This window comes from Patagioenas fasciata, chromosome 4 (assembly GCF_037038585.1).
Source record: "Patagioenas fasciata isolate bPatFas1 chromosome 4, bPatFas1.hap1, whole genome shotgun sequence".
Classification (NCBI taxonomy): Eukaryota; Metazoa; Chordata; class Aves; order Columbiformes; family Columbidae; genus Patagioenas; species Patagioenas fasciata.
In genome coordinates this window covers 42,941,040-42,959,918 of record NC_092523.1, presented here as the reverse complement: position 1 = coordinate 42,959,918, position 18,879 = coordinate 42,941,040, and the positions used below count along the sequence as shown (strand labels likewise).

Sequence of the window (18,879 nt, the reverse complement as noted above, 5' to 3'; positions counted from 1 at the left end):
TAGGAATCCAAAGTTTCTTTAGCCATAATTTTCAGGCTTTTACAAAAGATCTAGGCTAGGAAAGACCTCAGCTGTTTTTCAAGTAGTGAAAAATCTCCCCGAAGAGACACAGAACTGCAAAAGAGAGCAGGTTTTGTCACCTGAAAATTCTAACTCCTCCACAAATGCCATTGTACCAGCAATCAAAACCAGCAGATATCTGATTAGCACAATGATTCAGCAACAAATTATAATTATTGTCCCTCTGCTATTTCAAGTTTTCTTTTTTCTCACAAAGAGGAAATCCTCTTCACATAGGATATAGCTTCAAAAATCTTTAAAAGTGACCAGTGCGAATCCAGCGCAGAATAATAACATATACTTCCAACCTGGCCCCTCAAAGGTCTATTAGCAACCACAGTATTTCACTGCTGAACAGATAAAGACACAATATGTATCGTCTTTTTCTAAGAGTATCACTGATAAATTAACAAATGAAGCTAAAACTTCATTTTTTAGTCATCAGAACAACAGGAAAGTTTCACGAATTAAGCTAAAGGAGCAATATGCCGTAGAAAACAAAAAGAAATAAGATTATGATAGCAGGAAAGGATGACTTCTATATGCTCAAATAGTATATATATATCGAGAAGCAAGGTCTGTTATTCAGGATATTACAATGATTACAAATAACAGTTTGAAATTACGACAAAAAAAAAAAAAAACGATGCCAAGGAAATTTTCATATATTTATATTTATTAGGCTATTTAAAAAATGTTAAAAATATGTAGTTGAAACAGCTGGGACATTTAAAGTGTAGAAAGCAACTAAATATACAACACACTTTTATGCCATACTCAGGAAAGTGCAAATTACAGCTTAATAAATTTATTTTCCTCCTTTGACGTCTACTATTTGTTACAGCATTTTCTACTGAAGTAAATATTTGAAAAGAAGAAAAACAACAACAACAAAAAACAAACCCAAATGTCATTTCCATATTCCATGAAACAATAAATCTCTGATTTACTCCTAAATACTCAAAAACTTATGAACTAGAATAACACACACACACTGGGTAAATTCGTGAACACTTACACTCAAACCTTTACTACTCAGGCAGAAATTTCACATTTGAAACATTTTAAGTACAGTATGTCATATCTTTTGAAAAGAAAATTACATTTTTTTAAGTAGTATAGAAATACCTGAAAATATTTTATACATAAAAAAGCAGAAGTTATAGCTTTCCTTTCAAAACCCACAGGTCTGTGGGCTTAATATGCATTGAGACATGTGACAGAAAAGATATAGGTGGGATCCAAAATAAAGCAGTTTATAATGTTCTGCTGTGCAAATTTCAGTGCATATGTTATACAGGAGAGTAGTAAAGCACTGGGCATCCGCAAGCAGGGAAACTAGCAAATAAGGTATGAGACAGCAATTTATGGAGATTTTATAACTACAGACATGCAAATATCTGCTTTTCAGTCCACCAAAAAGGTAAAATAAATATAGATAATTTTTGGTCAGTTAGAATAAAAACATTAAAAACTTTTGGCTAGCCAAAAGAATAGGAAAAAATCTTTTTTCTCAAAGTGTTTCTTGAACATTCACCTTACCATGCTATCTTTCAGTCTGGCATGGTGTAAATAGGGACCTGCTTTTTTAAGAACACCGAAGTAAGGGTCAAATCTTTGTGTTATTTTCAACTGAGAAGCATTAGGCTTCAGCATTTTCAACAGGAAATAATCTCTTTTCTTGCTTTGTGGGTTTTTTCCTCAGAAAAATGTAGGCGGTTTTCTTGTGGAACGAACAAATCACCAAAGACAGAAAACATGTCTAGTTTCAGGCAACTCAAACATGAATCCTGTGAAAAAGTTACTCCTGTCTGTTAATCCTGCAGAACTATTGACTTCTGGAGTTTTCTCTATTTATTTTCTGTGTACAGTAAATGGAGCCACTCACAGAGAGAAGTGTCAAGTCTTAAAGCCAACTGAACATTTAAAGTTTGGTTTTTTGTGGTTTTGTTGTTGTTGTTTGGTTGGGGTTTTTTTAATTATTATTTGTTGGTTTGTTTGTTACTTGTTTAATAAATATACATACTGGTTGAAGCAGGGTCATTAATACTGGTTCGTTCATTCTCTTGGCTTCTCAATTGAGCATACCAGTAATTTCTACTGAAATAATATGGGTTTACTAGGAAAATTTCTTCACCACCTCACGCCAATCCCCACACCAATACTTCTCATATAACATTATGATTGCAGAAATCTCTTATTTACAAATTCTGTATGTATCACATGTTAAAACAGGAAAGGAGCTGTCAATATTTCCAATAAGGAGAAATATTTCCAAGTATGCAGACTACAGGTCATTTTTATGCCTATATGGGAAAAAATTCTCATATGATACTTTGCTTTCATGCTGTGTCCTAGAACTACCTGACACGTTTGATAGACAAGTAATATAAGAAACAAGGAACTATCAGGAGGAAGTCCCTTTTCACACCAGCTAGAAACTTTTATTCTAAACTGTACAAGTTTCATGTACATCAATCAGATATTCCATTATCACAGTAGCACTAAATGATAACTATAAAATGCAGAATTAGTTGCTCATCATTCTATGGCAAGTTCAAATTCAGCCTGTACAAGTTTCACGACTCACGATTGTTAAAATTCACACTTCAATTTTTAACAATTTTTTCCCATTCCATAACTATTTGTAAAACCAAGATTTCAGTAGTTCTTATTTTTTGTACAAAAACAAGCCTACCTGCAAGCAATGTCACTGTTTCAAGCAGAACTTACTGCTGATGTGTTTCATTCTTCACACCTGGATTTCTCTTTATCTGCTGGGAATAATATACTCTACACAGTTATGAAGTCAAAACTCTGCCATATTATTACACTGAATAATCACATAAATACAAAAATCTAGTCAATATTATGCAAACTGCTGACAAAATAATGAGAGCTGAAGCCTGACTGGCAGGCATCTCAACCAAGAAACAGTCACTAAATTCAGACATCACCTAAGAATATTCATCTGTTTGAGGGAGCTGGAGACAGAGTACTGTCGTTTGGGGAAAGAAAGTCTAAAATGCACAGAGCTAAACACACAACATAAATTTAGCCTTAACAACATTTTGGAAGCCAGAGAATCAAACTAGAACATAAATGCACTGCACTGCACTGATCATGCAGTTCTTACAGTATACCATTCCAAGGCTTAAAGACTAACTGATGTGGTGCTTACAGTCTTCCAGCAGCATAAGAATGAGCACAGTAAAGACTCACCTTTCTCCCTCTGACCCCCCTGGCTCTTCTAAGCCTAACTAGGATATTTACAGTTTGTGTTTGGGCCTATACTCTGATTATATGATTATAATAGACAAACCTCTTTGCTACCAAAACTATAGATAAAGTTAAGGACCATATAAAAGCTAAGTATTATTATTGTTTTCATTTTTTATACAAAAATGTCTCATAGATCTTATACATACACTTTTTAAAATGAGCATCATTGCTTCCCTGCCTCATTTTAAGGTTATTTTTCCCCTGTGTATAAAAGCAAAACAATGCTACCATTCAATACAACAATTATCAGTGCAATAAGTGTTCATAGAATTAGGTATATCGAATTTCAACTACAATTAGTTCAGCAGACCTCTTTCTGGATTATTTACCAAGTGGCACTTCCATAAAACTCACCTATAGAGCTAGGTGTTGAAAAACATTTTCATGACCAAGACCTATGAATATCACCAGTCCTGCAGGATAAAAAGATTGCTGCCAAAAACCTGATGTTGTTTATGGATAAAATTATAATTATATAGGAAAGATCAAAGTTTCTCAGCATGATAGCTTATTTGTTTTTGCCATTACTACCAATATTACCACTGTAAACTAAGGTTAAACAAAGAAATAAACCCTATCAAAAGTATCAAGTTTCCAAAGAATTTTTCTATTATACCACAAAAAAGATTATATTTTGAAAGTAAGTAGCCAAAAGCACAACAATAGCATCCTATTCTTGGAACAGAGTATTTTTTTTGTATTTTAAATAGCTACAATGTAGTACATATAATCTGTGGTAGAGGTGGAGAAAAATCACTACTGATTCTCTATCCTCTCAACAATAAGTAATTGGACCCGTGAGCTGAATAGTACAGATTAACATTAAAATACCAGTCAATTACTGCTAGCTGTAACATAACATTCTGAATGGACAATACTCTGAACAAATACATGCAGAGTTAACTAGAGCATGGAGGCCAACAGATGTCTGAATTAAAAGAGCCAGGGACTCCTGTTAACTTCAATCAGTGATGTGACTCACTCTCACCTTGTACATTTTTCAGATATCTGCACTATTTCAGCATGAATGACAAGAAGCTACAAATACATGATTACAGTAAAGAAGAGCTCTGTCATGTGTACCCTTTTTCCCCACCAAGGCAAGAGTTCATTCAGAAATAAAGTTAATAATCAGTTCTGATTAAATTGGGACAAACTCAAAGTATGCTGTAATTATTGCCCTGTTCCTGTGAAATGCCACATCTTTTATACCAGCTATAAAAGGCTTGGAACTTAATATGGTGCTATTTCAATCAAACAACAAGGGTGCTAAGTTGAATGAAGTCTTCTAAGGAGATAGTCTCAGGTCTCGGGTGTCTGCATTAAGGTTCCAGGGAACTACTTGGCCTCTGACTGAATTTTGGTAAAGAGGACCCAAATGTAAAAGCTCAAAGTAGCTTTGCATTATCGATTGCCTGAGCAGAATGATAGCACTGACCAACTATGATATGCTAAGAGAGATCAGAGAGGTAATGAGGGAAGGAAATACAATTGTAACAGCAGATACCATGAATATCAGGCAAGTATCACACTGGGACACAAAGCAGAGAAGAAACTTTTAGCGCTACAGTAATCATTTCATGGAGAGCGGGTTAGGGAAACCATTAGCAATGTAGTCCCAGACTCAGTATTGAATAGCATGCAGGATCTTGTTCAAAATTTTTCTATTGAAAGGTGCTCTAATAAGACATTCAGTTTCAATATGCCTACAGCAGTTACATAAGACATCAAATCCACCACAGCTGTATGCAACTTCCAAAAGGAAAACGACACAGAAATGAAAGAGCTTATTAAAAAGAAGATAAAAGAACTGCTGGAATAATTAAATTCCAGAGACATGGATATCACTGAAAGACACCATATTGAAAACACAGTTCCAGTGCACATCACTTATTAAGAAAGGCTTGCTTAAAAGGAATTGACTTGGAAAAACAGGCTAAGAGCAGTTTTCAGAAACAGGAAAACAACTACAACAAAAAAAAACATTCATTGAAAAGCTCAGATTATGTTCAGATGAAGATAAAAATAATCAGACAGCCTGGTGAATTACATCAATAAATACAAACAGGTGAAAAAAAAAAGTTTGAGAAGTAACTCAGAAATCAAAGCTATGTACTAAATGCAATCCTATTCAATGCTAGGCATCTGATAGAAATTCTGTGCAAAACAAAACGAAAAAACAAAGATAAATAAGTCATACCTTGCAAGCAGAGAGGAAAGCCCTGGAACCAGGCCTGTTTCTATTCCTTCTTTCCAACAGTAGAATTACTCCCTGTGGCTGAGAAGCCAGTATAATCTTCTCCAGTTTGGAGAACTTCTCCCACTAATTAGCTTCATCTTCTATCCATTTCAGGAGACACAGTCAACTGTTAGAAGATCATGAATTTGACTGGAAAGTAACACTCATGTTAACTACATTGGGCTTTTGTGCTGTTGCTCATTTTAACTTGCTTGCTTGCTTCTGGGTCACTCCTTAATATTCTACTCATTTCATACTCTACTACAAGTAACATATCCATACAAAGCTCTTAAAAATACTGTTTGCTATTTTATCACACTCCTAAATGTGTTCTATCAAGATACACAGTGGCTTCTGGTTTTACTTTTGAAAACATTTGTCAGCTGAAACTAAAAATTTAGACAGTACCTGCTTTGCTGTAACATGGAATATGAAGATGAAAAACTGTTGTCAAAGATCTACATTCTAAAATCTAATGAAAAATTATGGCTAGTTGTAAAACTGCATTTTTGCAGAAAATAAAACCAGTGAAAAACTGTCTCAATGAGGGTAGGACTTTTTGGGGGCTTTTTAAGGAAAAACTAATGCAAAGTTGCTGATGTTGGTATATTCCTTCAAAGGCTACTCCTGTTGACAAATGATATTGCAGTGAGAACATTCATGTCAGCCTCCTCTGGTTGCCAGCTTTCTAGCAATTTTGTCATATCTTTCTATTTCTGTTGCAAGGAAATTTGTAAAATTTGACATTTAAAGTTGTAACTTAAATCAGGCACCTATCTTACCCTTACATGCATGTAAATATTTACTGCCAGATAATATAATGTGTCCTGTAGTCAACTGACTCAGTTATGGTTTAATTCTTTTTATATATTTACACTTTTCTTATCTGCATTTTAAAGTGAAAATAAGTGTTGATCTGTGCAAACTAAGGTTTTTCTGAATAATGCTGTAAATACATATTGATGATGACCACACTGGCTAGGTGTCATCAACAGTGCTCTACTCTTAAATGGCTACATCTGAATTCCCTCCCTCCTGTCAGAACTATGAGATATTCCAGCAAGAAGAGTATCTCAAGAAACTCCGACATAGATGCAGTCCAGTCATTCACAGCATAGCTTTTATAAACAAGTTGCTGATTACTGAGTGTACAATAGTGTAAGTCTTCTGTGTACTTCCTTTATTTGGTTCAGGTTTCCCCCTACAAGTTAGTGACAAAGTCAAGAATGGTGAAACATAATGAAGAAACAAATGTAAAGCTATTACAACACGTACACATAGAAGTACCTCTCACTGCTACAATGGTTCTGTGTCTTGATATAAGTAATAAAAATGAAAAAACATCAGACAAAAAAAAAGAGTACTTCACACAGGCAAACAAATTAATGGGGATTTCAGAGAACACTGAAACGCAACAAAAACACCTCCCCAGAATCAAGAGTGCTACTGGCACTCAAATCTGTGTAATAGGATATGAAAAGAATCTCACAGGTATGATCCATGTCTTTCACTCCATCTGGGCAAGGAGTCACCCAGGCATTGTGGCCAAGATGATGTATTCTACGTCCTCTATTCCCTGACCACAGAAACATGGTGGGAATTCTTCCAGCTCCACTAATGCAGCTGCTGCATGATAGGCTCAATACAAATATCTCAGGAGTCATTTTCAGACAAGCTTTTCTCAATAGAAGGTGAGAAATATTTTTATGCCTCAGAAGAACTGCTTCATTATCAGCACTGTTCTTTACCAGCCCTTGCATCAGCTCCCATAGTAACTCAACATTGTGCATTTCCAGATACATTCACTCTGTTTTGCTCTAAGGACTGCTCAGAGTAGAAAGACTCTTCAGTGTATCAACCCTTAAATCCATGGTCTACTCTCACTACCATAACTTCTGATCAACAAGTCAATTAAAAATAAACAAATAAAGAATCAATCAGTACATACAAAAGAGATTATAAAAATATTTATATTTTTATATATTAATTTATATTAAAATATAAATAAAGCAAGAAAACCAAATACACGGGCCTGAGGCATGAGCCTTCATGATCACTTGACCTTCAGTGCTCCATAGTGAACCAGTGAGATAAAATGGGCAGGGGCCTGCTTACTGCTAAGAGGCAGTTTGGTGCATGGCTCCTTATCTATCCGTTAATATGTTAGCCACCAAATTTCTGGTCATGTCTAGTCCTCACAAAAGCATATAGCCAGGTGTAACCGTGTATGTGGGCTTACTAATGATGACAAATCAAATCTGAAAGAAAACTTGGTATTTCAAGGCATGAGTTCAGGGTTAAGAGCAGACACCTTATTTTGCCTCTTTCCTGCATCCACCAATGAAAAGTAAGACACGGCATGTACTCACAGAAGAAAAAACACTTTCCCAAAAGCTATGCCACAACTTCAGAGAGGAGGTTAACAGTGAGATGAACACCATACAGCACTCTCTGGGGAGCAACAGGCGATGATATATGTTGTGTGATAACAATCTTAAAAATCATTTTTTTCAGAGTGAAAATAATCTTCACAGAGTTAATTCTCATGTCAAGACTTAAGAAAAAGCACGTAAGAGAGAGGAGTCCTACATACAGTGGGGTTTTTGTTTTCAAATGAAGCACATCAGTGCTTTAAACAGAAACAAATACACAATTCACGTAACTGAACAGCTTTAGCACTAAGTACTCATCCCAAGTATTTGGGAAAGAACAGGAACAGCAACAACAGAAGATTGTTGATCTGCTCTACGTAACACCAACTCCATCACACTGAGAAAATGCATTTAAGTATTACACTTTAGCAGAATGTTTGCTGTAACTGAAGGTAGAGATAGCAAAATACTTATTATATTTCTTTATTTAATTCAATGTATGTCTTTGTAGCAGCAGCAGCAGAAATCATAATAGAGCACTAGGGTTAGTTGCATATGTAATCTGAGTTTATTCCCTTTGCTTACACTGGTTCTTAAAACAAGTTACTCCATAAACAAGTAGCACCCTGAGCTTGGAAATAATTAAAAAAAAAAAAATTAATAATTCTGAGAGCTCTGTACAGGAAAGCCCATGAGGACATAACTTACATCTCTTCCCAAAATTCAGTGAAATTCAGTAACGTAAACTCCTAACAGCTAATGAGAAGCTTCTCAGCAAAGAACTGAAATAAAACATAATTAAATAGAAAAAAAAAAAATATTAACTTCAAATTCTAATTGCACAATGGTCATGGAACCAGAGCACATGATACACAAGGAGAGGCTGAGGATACTGGCCTTGTTCAGTCTGGTGAACAGTAGGCTGTAGGGGCAAGGCAATAGCTGCTGACAAAAGGAGGAAGCGCAAAGATAAGGAAGCCAACTCTTCTCAGTAGTACCAGATAGCAAAGCAAGGGGAAACAGTCCCAAATTGGCATTTGGGGGGTTCATACTGGACATCGGGGCAACATTTACCTAGGAGGGTAATGCAGCCCTGGATCAGGTTGTCCATGCAGGTTCTGGAACCTCCACATCTTTGAAGGTGTTCAAGACCAGCCAGAGCCTCCTGATATACTGCTGGCCATAGCCCAGCTCAGACAGAAGTTCCAGAGCTCCTTTCCAAAAGATATGTCTATGATTCCCTACATGCTCATCTGGGGACTCTTTTCATGGCTGCCTCTTATTCTCAGTTAAGGTTTCTTCCTCCTCCCTGTTGCTGGTCATGCTGATCTCATTTTCCCTTAATCCATATTCTCCCAAGAACAACCGAAACAGAGGAGAAAGTGGCACTAGAATGACTGAGTATGAGCTAACAATGACTGATCTTAAGAGGGAGGCCAAAAGGTTTTGAAGTTACAATCTTTCCCTTGGGAAGCATTTTTTCCTCTAAACACCAGATCTCCCTGGTTTCCCTGTTTAATGAAAAAGAAGTTTAAACTTATGCCACATGGTTTGCAAACCAGGTGTATGAAACCACACCAACAATATGAGAATGTAAGAGGTTGTAGCAAATAACCAATTTTTGCCTATTTTTATTTTTAATCAATATGGTTTTCTCTTTGTTCCTTCTTATCTATATTTATCAATCTATCTCTCATTTAGATTGAAAACTTTCCAGGCTGAAAGAGTTATTTCTCTCTAGTGTGGTGTTGTTGGTTTTGGTTTGTTTTAGTTTTTATACCTTTCTAGTTTTTTCAAGGTCTTGTCCCTTACAAAAGCTTATAAGCCTCACAAGAAATCAAATTCAAAACCCGAAAATGAAATGGCTATGACAAAAAACCACACATTTGGGTTAAAAAGGCAGGATGCAGACACAGAAAAATCCTCAGTAAATTGGCTTGGCATTTAGGTAGTCTTTAGCCCTTTATTCTAGACCAAGAGCTGTTCTCTAATACTGAGAATTTATCAAGAAATATGTTCAAACTAGTAAGGCAGTCACATGATAAAGCTGTAGAGAGACATAAATGCTTGTCTATTGTGCAGAAAGAGCTGTCATTAGATAAGCAAAGAAAAATAGCACAAAGAATTATAATTTTGCTTGTACCAATTTCCTTAGAATCTCGTTTTTTTAATCCATTACACTGAAAGACACTATTAAAGCTGTAGTTACATCTTCTGATTTGAGAAAAATGGTTACAGCAAGCAAAAAACTTGGAAAGCACTGAAGCAATAAATAATTTTACTTATAAAGAAGGCAGAGGTTCTCAACAACAAAAAAAATATCTATATAAATTTAATTAATTTGAAGCTAAGACAAAAAAGATTGGCAACGAAAATTTCAGTTTCCTTTTGTTAAAGGAGGATTGACTCCAGGATTATGTTAATTACTGATCAAGAAAATGGTTCCAATGTTTTATTAGCTAAATGCTTCTTTATAATACAAAAGCATGCATTGCACCATATTATGTGGCTCACCTCTGTTATTGGAAAATTAATTCTAGCTATCTCAGTAAGGAACTTACTCCTCGTGTTCATTTATTTTCCAGCCTGGCAAAACCAGCATTTAGTACAGGAAAGCAACAGAAAGAAGCATTTTCCAGAAAATAAATATTCTGAATGCAGCAAAAGACCAGTACTGTTAATTGAAAGGTAAGCTGGGAAACTCAGACACACATTTGTGGATTGTAAATGGGAGGACAATAACAATACAGAATCCCTACCTGAAGTATTCTATGGGACTGTATTCTGACATGAAGGTAAAATATTCAGAAGAAAGATTTGAAAACAATCAGGAAAAAAGATTAAACCTGAATTCAAAGCTTAATCTTTGCCATGAAGAAAATAAAAACCTTTCCAAGAAACAATTTAGCAGAAGCCTCCCTTTTGTTCTGTCAAATGATTCATAATGTGCCAACACATAAAAAAGACTTGACAACCATTCTCCCCCAGTGGTGTTGTCCCCATCTGCAATGTTGCCAACAAAGTGCAAATCTCCCAAGTGTCCTGCTATCTGGTCTCACACCTTGACAAGGTAATGGCCAAGCAAGGTTACCTCCTGAATCAGCAAAAGCTCATGTGCAAATACCTCCCTTACGCTATTCCATATGATGAAAACCACTCCTCCAAACAAATTAATAGCTTTATCAACATCAGAGATTTTGCTGTATGAGGATTAAAGAACACCACGTTTCATATCATTTATTCATTCATGCACCAGCTTTAGGACACTGCACAGAACTGCATGAGTATCAGTAACAACTTCTGATGGTGCCAGAGGACTGTCAACAACTGAAAATATTTAACATATTATTTCAAGAATTTCTTTGCATAAATCAGAATTAAACTTTGTCCATGCAAAACTCCTGGAGTCCTCCCTCACTTATACATGCAGGAAAAAGTAAAGTTGCCAGCAGCTGAAATAATTACTCTATCAACCTCACTTAAAATTTGAGACTTTTTAAAAAATGACACACAATTTAAAATTCCCTGGTTATCATTTACAGCAAAGCACTTGAAAATTGCACTGAAGAAAACCAAGTTTTTAAATTTGAAAGATACCTAGTCTGCACTGTATCTACTTGTAATGAAACAAAAATCAAATGAAAAGCATGTTCAGAGTTATCCCAGGTTATATTCTCCATGCATGTCAGCCAGTAATGTAATACATATAGTTCCTAGCCCCTTTAAAAAAAAAAAAACAAACAAACAGACAAACAAAAAAGGAAATCTAAGCTACATTTAGTTTTGAGTATGTGAATATCTCTGCATATTCTAATAATAGAACAGACAGGGCACAAAAATAAAATGGATAATCACAAACAGCAGAGAGATCTCTTAAGATTGCCAGTCTTTGCAAACCACATTTCTAGATGGAAAGCAGCTGTCCAGTGTGCAGAGGAGCTTTCAGTTAACCAAGAGACACAAGGGACCTTATGCTTCTGGAATAAAAGAACGTCCTGACCCCTAGCACAAGTTCTGCTGTTTCAAGGGAGAACTGTAAATCCAAAACGACAGAATGTAGCCTCCCAGAGGTGACACGAATTTGGCCAGTAAGTCCGGTTAGGAGTTTTTATGAACTTAGAATTGCTATTATACTTCAATATTTGCAAAAGCATTATGAAGTTCCCCCTGAGAAAGGACGGTTGGTTGTTTTAACATCTCTCGTGGATTAATAACTTTAGCACTTAATCTGTTCACAGACAAAATATTTCCAAAAAGCATGCTGCAGAGTACCAGATTATGCTAAATAAAAACAGTTGGAACTCCATCACTTAATCAAAAGATCTTAATTTTATTCCTGAATAAACATCCTCCACAATATTTTGTTTGAATATGGTATCCCTTGTTTACTTGTCTCATAGTAACAAATTCATTCTCAAAATTCTTTCTAATGTTCTCTGTGAAAGTCAGGTTACTCTGTGTCTCCTTAAAATTTTGAAGAAAAAAAGGAAAGAAAAACCAAACAAACAGACAAACAAAACCAGACAAACAAAAAAACCCACATGAGTAATGTTATCATTTTCACCTTCCGAAGCAATTTTAAAGGAGTACAATCTGTTGCATAATAATAAGACTTATAAATTACATACATTATCATAAAACTATAAGCCTATTGCAATTGTATTTTATAATGGACTCCAATTTTCTCTAAGCTGAGATGCTGTGCTGACTAAATTGAAGTTTAAATCATGACAAATAATTTCTGATACACACACAAAATAAGAGAAAGTATGCCACCCACAAACAATTTTCGTGTTTCAAACATAACAAACAGCTTGTGAATATGAATCAAGATACATTCTTTAAAAAAAAAAAAATAGATGTAATTACAGAGATGAGAATTTACTGGTGCTGCCAGCCAAGGATCACCAACTTCTTAAACAGAAGGCTGTGATAATTATATGATGCAGAAATTATTTGAAACATTAGCAGTAGCTAGACTTCTACGAACCCAACATTTCAGAAACTGAAGTACAATTTGAACAATCTACTGATCTTCCAGCACACTTTATTATGAGAAAAGATACTACTTCTACATGTTTTGCTCCTCTTTCCAAAATATATTATCAGAAAACTCTGTGCAATTCACTGACCTGGTAGGCTTTTACTCATTTGGAAGTATAACTATTTTAATTAAAGACAATCCACAGCATGTAGTAGTGACTACAAGCTGGTTTCCCTGCATTTAGAATTATCTTTTAAACATGATGTACTTCATGACTTTTGCTTCACTGATTACAGAAGAGCAGCTCATCTCTCTCTGTAGAGGCAACACCAGAGGAGGAGACCATTACTCCAACAGCAACAGCAGAACCTCCCCCTTGCCCAAGTTTCTCCCTGAAAGGGACTGTGCTGCACTGCAATCAAAGCAAAGGCAAGCACGGCAGCTTTATCCAGATGGAGAAAACTGCTGTCCCAGACCACCTCTCTTTAGCCTGTGGATGGCATTCTCTTTCTCAAATTTTGAAGAACAACTGTGAGTAGGCTTTAAACAGGAAAAATCTTCATATCCAAGGGAGAATTTTTTGGCAAAAACCATAGTTTGACATGGTAGGCAAAAATTCCACAGAGGAAGCATCCAGTTAGGCTATCAAAGAACCAGAAAAAAAGTTTCTGTTATGATTTTTACATGAAACTGAAACAGCTTTTGGCACCCAAAGTGAATGACTTCATTTTATAAATACTATCTACCATGAAACAGCTTTAGCTACACAAACATACATTTTCAAAGATAAGTTACCCAGTTCCTGATAAACAAGAATGAATACATTTATAGAATATTGAAGAGGCTTTCAAGGATAGGAATATTATCGTCTATACTTCAAGTACAAACATCAACCCCACAAAATTATAGCACAAAAATCCTTACATTCTAACCTTAGAATATATCACATTTATTAATATAAAATATTAGAAAACTTTCTTTGGTTCAGACTTGCTGAAAAATGAGTTTACATAAACTCTATTTTTTTAACTATCAACTTCCTATGGAAAGGAAATTTCACATTGTAACAAGGCTTTATATGTAGATTAGTCATGGCAGAACGTGACATTTAACCTTCATTGTTTCAAAATATATTTCTTTTTGCATACCTAATGTCATGTATATTTATAAATAAAGTTGGAATGTTTGAGTTAAAGGAAATAATTAAATTTCATTTTTGCAGCTTTCTAGCTTTTAAAACATTCCATAAATTGCTACAGCTATGAGGGTCTTCAAGAAAGTCCCCTATTACATTAAGACTCCATAGCCCAAAAGCCTGCTTTTGGTCTTTGCTCAGGTCCCGTTTCATTCAGCACATCACCTGGGAACCACGCAGAGATAAAAATTATGGAGAGCGGGTGGTCAGAAACTTTCATTCACAGTCCTGCTGTGAACACTATATATGTCAGCTCTCCTGGGACTGAATGACAAATGAAGCCAGTATCATTAAGGCACAGTCTGGCAAAAGGAATGTACCGCTGTTTCCTTGATTTTGGTATTCGTTGGAGATAGCTACTCTAAACCTATGTGTTGGAAAAAAAGAAATTTGTGTTTCATTTGAAATGTATTAGAGTGAAAAAGTTTAACTTCCATAACGTGACTATAGTCAACCCTTTCACCTTCAGCCATTTTAAATAGAAACAGCTCACTATTCCTTAAAGCACCTCTATTAAATTACTACTCAATGCTACTACAAGAGTCTAAGCCTCTATCACTCATCTCTGTGAAGTCAAATGAATTGTAGCAAGGTAGCATTGCAAATGTATATCAATTCCAAATGTGTTAATTAACCTAACCTCTAATCTTTTGGGAAGAGATATTTTACAAGTTAGAAGGTGTTTCTTATAATCAAGAATCTTTATATCATTACACAAATGAAGCCAACATACAGACTTCATACAGAATGTATTTTGCTCCAAAATTCAGAACTGCTGTACATGATCAGGAAAATGTGATTTTGTGAAAATGACTGAAAACAGAAGATATATATATATATATATATTAAAATCTCGATGTTGTGGTTTAACTTGGCTGGCAGTTGAACACCACACATAGCAGTTTGCTCACTCCCCCTGCCCAGTGGGAATTGGCGGGGGGCGGGAAATCTCCACCCCTCATGGGTGAAGATTAAGACAGAAGATAAAGAACAGGACATAAAAGGAAAATATAATTATAGTAATAACAAAAGAATATATGAAACAAGTGATGCCCACCACCCATCAACCAGTATGCAGTCAGTTCCCAAGCAGTGGTCACCCTCAGCAAGCTTCCTCCAAGTTTATATGCTGGCCATCATGTCACATAGTATGGAATACCCCTTCAACCAGTTGGGGTGAGCTGTCCTGGCTGTGTCCCCTCCTAGCTTCTTGTGCACTCCTCGCTTTCTCATTAGCAGGTCAGTATGAGAAGCTGAAAAGTCATTGACTGCTTGACAGCAACTAAAACATCAGTGTCTTATCAACATATTTCTTATTTTAAATCCAAAATATAGCACTGTATCAGCTACTAGGAAGAAAATTAACTCTATCCCAGCCAAAACCAGGACTATCAATAATATACCAGTGTTCATGATTCCTCCTTTCATCTCCTTGGTAAGGATTTAAAATCCATCCACACTTGCTGGTTGAGCAATAGAAGCTATGCACATGTGGAGAATATATCAACCATTCTACCATGAAAAACAGCTGCTTCAACAAAGTATCTATATAAACCATTAATGTAGACTCATCTGTTTCATATGCGTGTTATAATTCAAGGGAATCAAGTCAAGCAACACCTTCAGTAGACTATCGCTGATGTTGAAATAGATCATTTCTCGAGTAGAGTAAGTTTTTGATTCATCCTTTTTGTCTTCTTCCCAATTCCCAATCTAACAACTTGTCAAAACTTAATATTGATTCTACACTGATGAAAATCTTTCTGACAGCTAGATAAAATACTTGACATTTAAAGTTACACTGCAAAAATCAGTCTTTTGCTACCTACCTTCTCCTCTATTTTTTTCCTCCAATTCATCATTTTCCTCAAGCATCAGAAGCTGTGCATTTTTACATAGCTGATTGTTTTAATTGCAGTTAAGATATGTGATATTATGAGCTTCAAAATAGAATTAGTCAAAGCATTACATGTATTTAGAATTCCATTCAAAATACACATACACCTCCATGTATTTGAAAAGAGCCACCATAGCCTAGTTTGCCATAATTATTTTTCATCAAGGAGGCCAGACTTCTTTTTCTTGCTTTCTAGAAAGATAAGCTGCATACCTGGGAGTAATTTCCAAAAGTACTACGTAAAATACCCCATAGTGAAGACATCCTACATTAAAGGCATGTCATTAATTCCACAGACAAAATTAGTGTAATGAATAAACAGTCAAACATTTTGAAGCCCTTCACAATTCTTTCACAGCATCCTAACTATCCTGAAACCACACTACAGATCTTTTGTTTTCCATTTATTTGTAATGATTTTTCTTCCAAGCTTTTGTCTTACAACAACACAAATCATAAGGCAGCAATAATTCCTACCCTGGGACCTGATAGAAGCTCACTGAACCAATAACCTTTGACAAACTTTACTGATGTCTGAATGGGGCCAACAGTATTGCTGGTATACCACAGTACCACTGTGGTACATTCAACTCTGGTATGTCATTTCTTAATAGTGAAGATTTTTACAGTGCTCTTTGACCTTAACATATAAGTGAACACATATCTCGTTTTCCGGAGGAGATGGGAGATGTGAGTTTGTAAGAGTGTATGCGTAATACACAACACGTAAAAAGTTGCTGTATTTAGAGGCATGACAGCAAAAGAAAAAGTCAAAATTTCTTAATCACAAGTTTTCACAATATTGCCCAAGCTGTCTTTATATACTAGAGAAATATGGAACTCATTATTTTCACTGGTTGGTATTCTCCCCTTGAAAAAAAACACCAAACAGCCCTTTAACATATGGGTTATCTTGAAGATGTTTATCTTGGCAATACACACACACACACACATATGCAGGTTTTAAGTTACTATAAAAGGTATGACTGCAAACAGTAAAAACTCTATAATAAAAACATTGTTCAAAGCCTAAAACATTTCTTTTCATATAAGATGTTTTTCCCTCCAGAAGCTAACAACTATCACAGTTTTGGTAGTCAGTGAAATCAAAATAAGTCCTGTATGCCAAGATGAATTCTTGTGTCATTTCAATACATTACTGTAAACACTTATACTGATGTCACTTTCCTTCTGCCAACATATATAGCTTCTCATTATAATACTGCTATGAAGGAGACCATACACTAACTTCATTACCTTTGAAACCTGGATAATTTAGCTCTAGTTTTCAGTGTAAATTTAGGAGATTGCACATATCAAGGCTTATTACGATTCATTTTCATTATTGTAATCTTAAATTAGTTGAATGTTCCAATAAATAAAAAGCAACCAAATTCAATATTGAAAAAGCAAACAAACTTATATTTTGGTAAATCTACAAGTATGCTAGTATTTAGTTTCCCATTAATTTTAGGAAAACTATAATTTATTACTTGACAAGTCATAAATAGCATCCCTATCAGAATGGCCATTTGTAACACTCAGAAGACTAATGTTTTATGGACACACACACAGAAAGGAAGATGGAACAAGATTTAGTTCCATACATTACTATGTTAAATTTTCCTAGGAAACCAAACAATTAGTAAAGTGTTTTTTGAACACTTGAGAAACTGAAGGTGGGAAATTTTACTTGGAAATCGAAGAATATTGGATATACTCTTCCAAATATATCTACAGACATATACAGAATGTGCCTCGTAGTAACCAATGTTCATCTGACACCTGAATGTCTTTAAAAAACTGACTATGCTTTTTTGAATAAGCATCTCTGTACTAGATCTGTTGCAGCAACTCTGCCAAGGGAAATTTTCCATTTAAGTGATGGCTTGATACATAGTTACATTTTTGGTTTTGCTCCATCTATCTTGAAAAGATAATCTGTTTGACCCTTATACCAAAGGCCATCTGGATTTGTGTACGCAATTGTTATTTTAGAATGGCAATCTGAGATAATGCATCATTGTTTATTCAGAAGAATTCATAGGTATTTCACATTCTCACAGGAAAAACTCATTTCTTTTTCACTTATAAGGTTGCTCTGGTGCAATTTAGAAAAATCAAACATTTTTCAAATCAATCCCTTTCACAGTATATAAATTAATCACTTGCAATATTAAAAAAATTACAGGACATAATATTCTTCCAGCTTGCATTGCATTGCTTTGCCCCATAACAGAGATTTTTAAAATACACTTCCTGAAATAGACTTCAGCCTTCTGTTTGTATCAATATCTTATTTTATCACCACTGCTGTTGATCAAAATGTTTCTGTCATTTGAACCCTTTAGATTAAAAAAGCCAAGTAAATATCCACATTTTCTTCTAGCAGAATGAAATGTACATTGTCAAGATTCACTAGTTAGAAAAAATCCTCTCATTTTTAAGAAGCATTCATAAAAAATTCACAACGTAGAAAATTTAAGAATTTAAATTGAATACTTTGAAAAGGAAAAAGCACTCAGGTTTGAGTTATTATTTTTCTTTGGATGGATATACAAGTAAGTTTTTTAAATAATGACTTACGGTTTTCAATATGTACCTAATATTTACCTCATGATCTAGACAATAAGTAAATAATGGCCCACACTTCCAATTGGCAACTTCAGTCATTCCCTAGACATTATTACTCGATGCAACATCCACTAATATTAAACAATTTTATTTGAATTATATTGATATTACCTTGATTTGTGCTACATATGTTTTGGAAAGTTGAAAATTGCTACTACACACATTTCTACATCCTTAATCTTCATTAGAGCTTCCAGCTGATAACTCTGCAAAGTT

At 35.0% G+C, this 18,879-nt stretch overlaps 1 protein-coding gene across 8 annotated transcripts in view; it reads right to left on the bottom strand.

Moving 5' to 3' along the window:
- MARCHF1 (membrane associated ring-CH-type finger 1) overlaps nucleotides 1-18,879 on the bottom strand; it is a 237,674-nt gene that overhangs the window by 178,322 nt on the left and 40,473 nt on the right. The gene's annotated exons all lie outside the window — the stretch shown is intronic.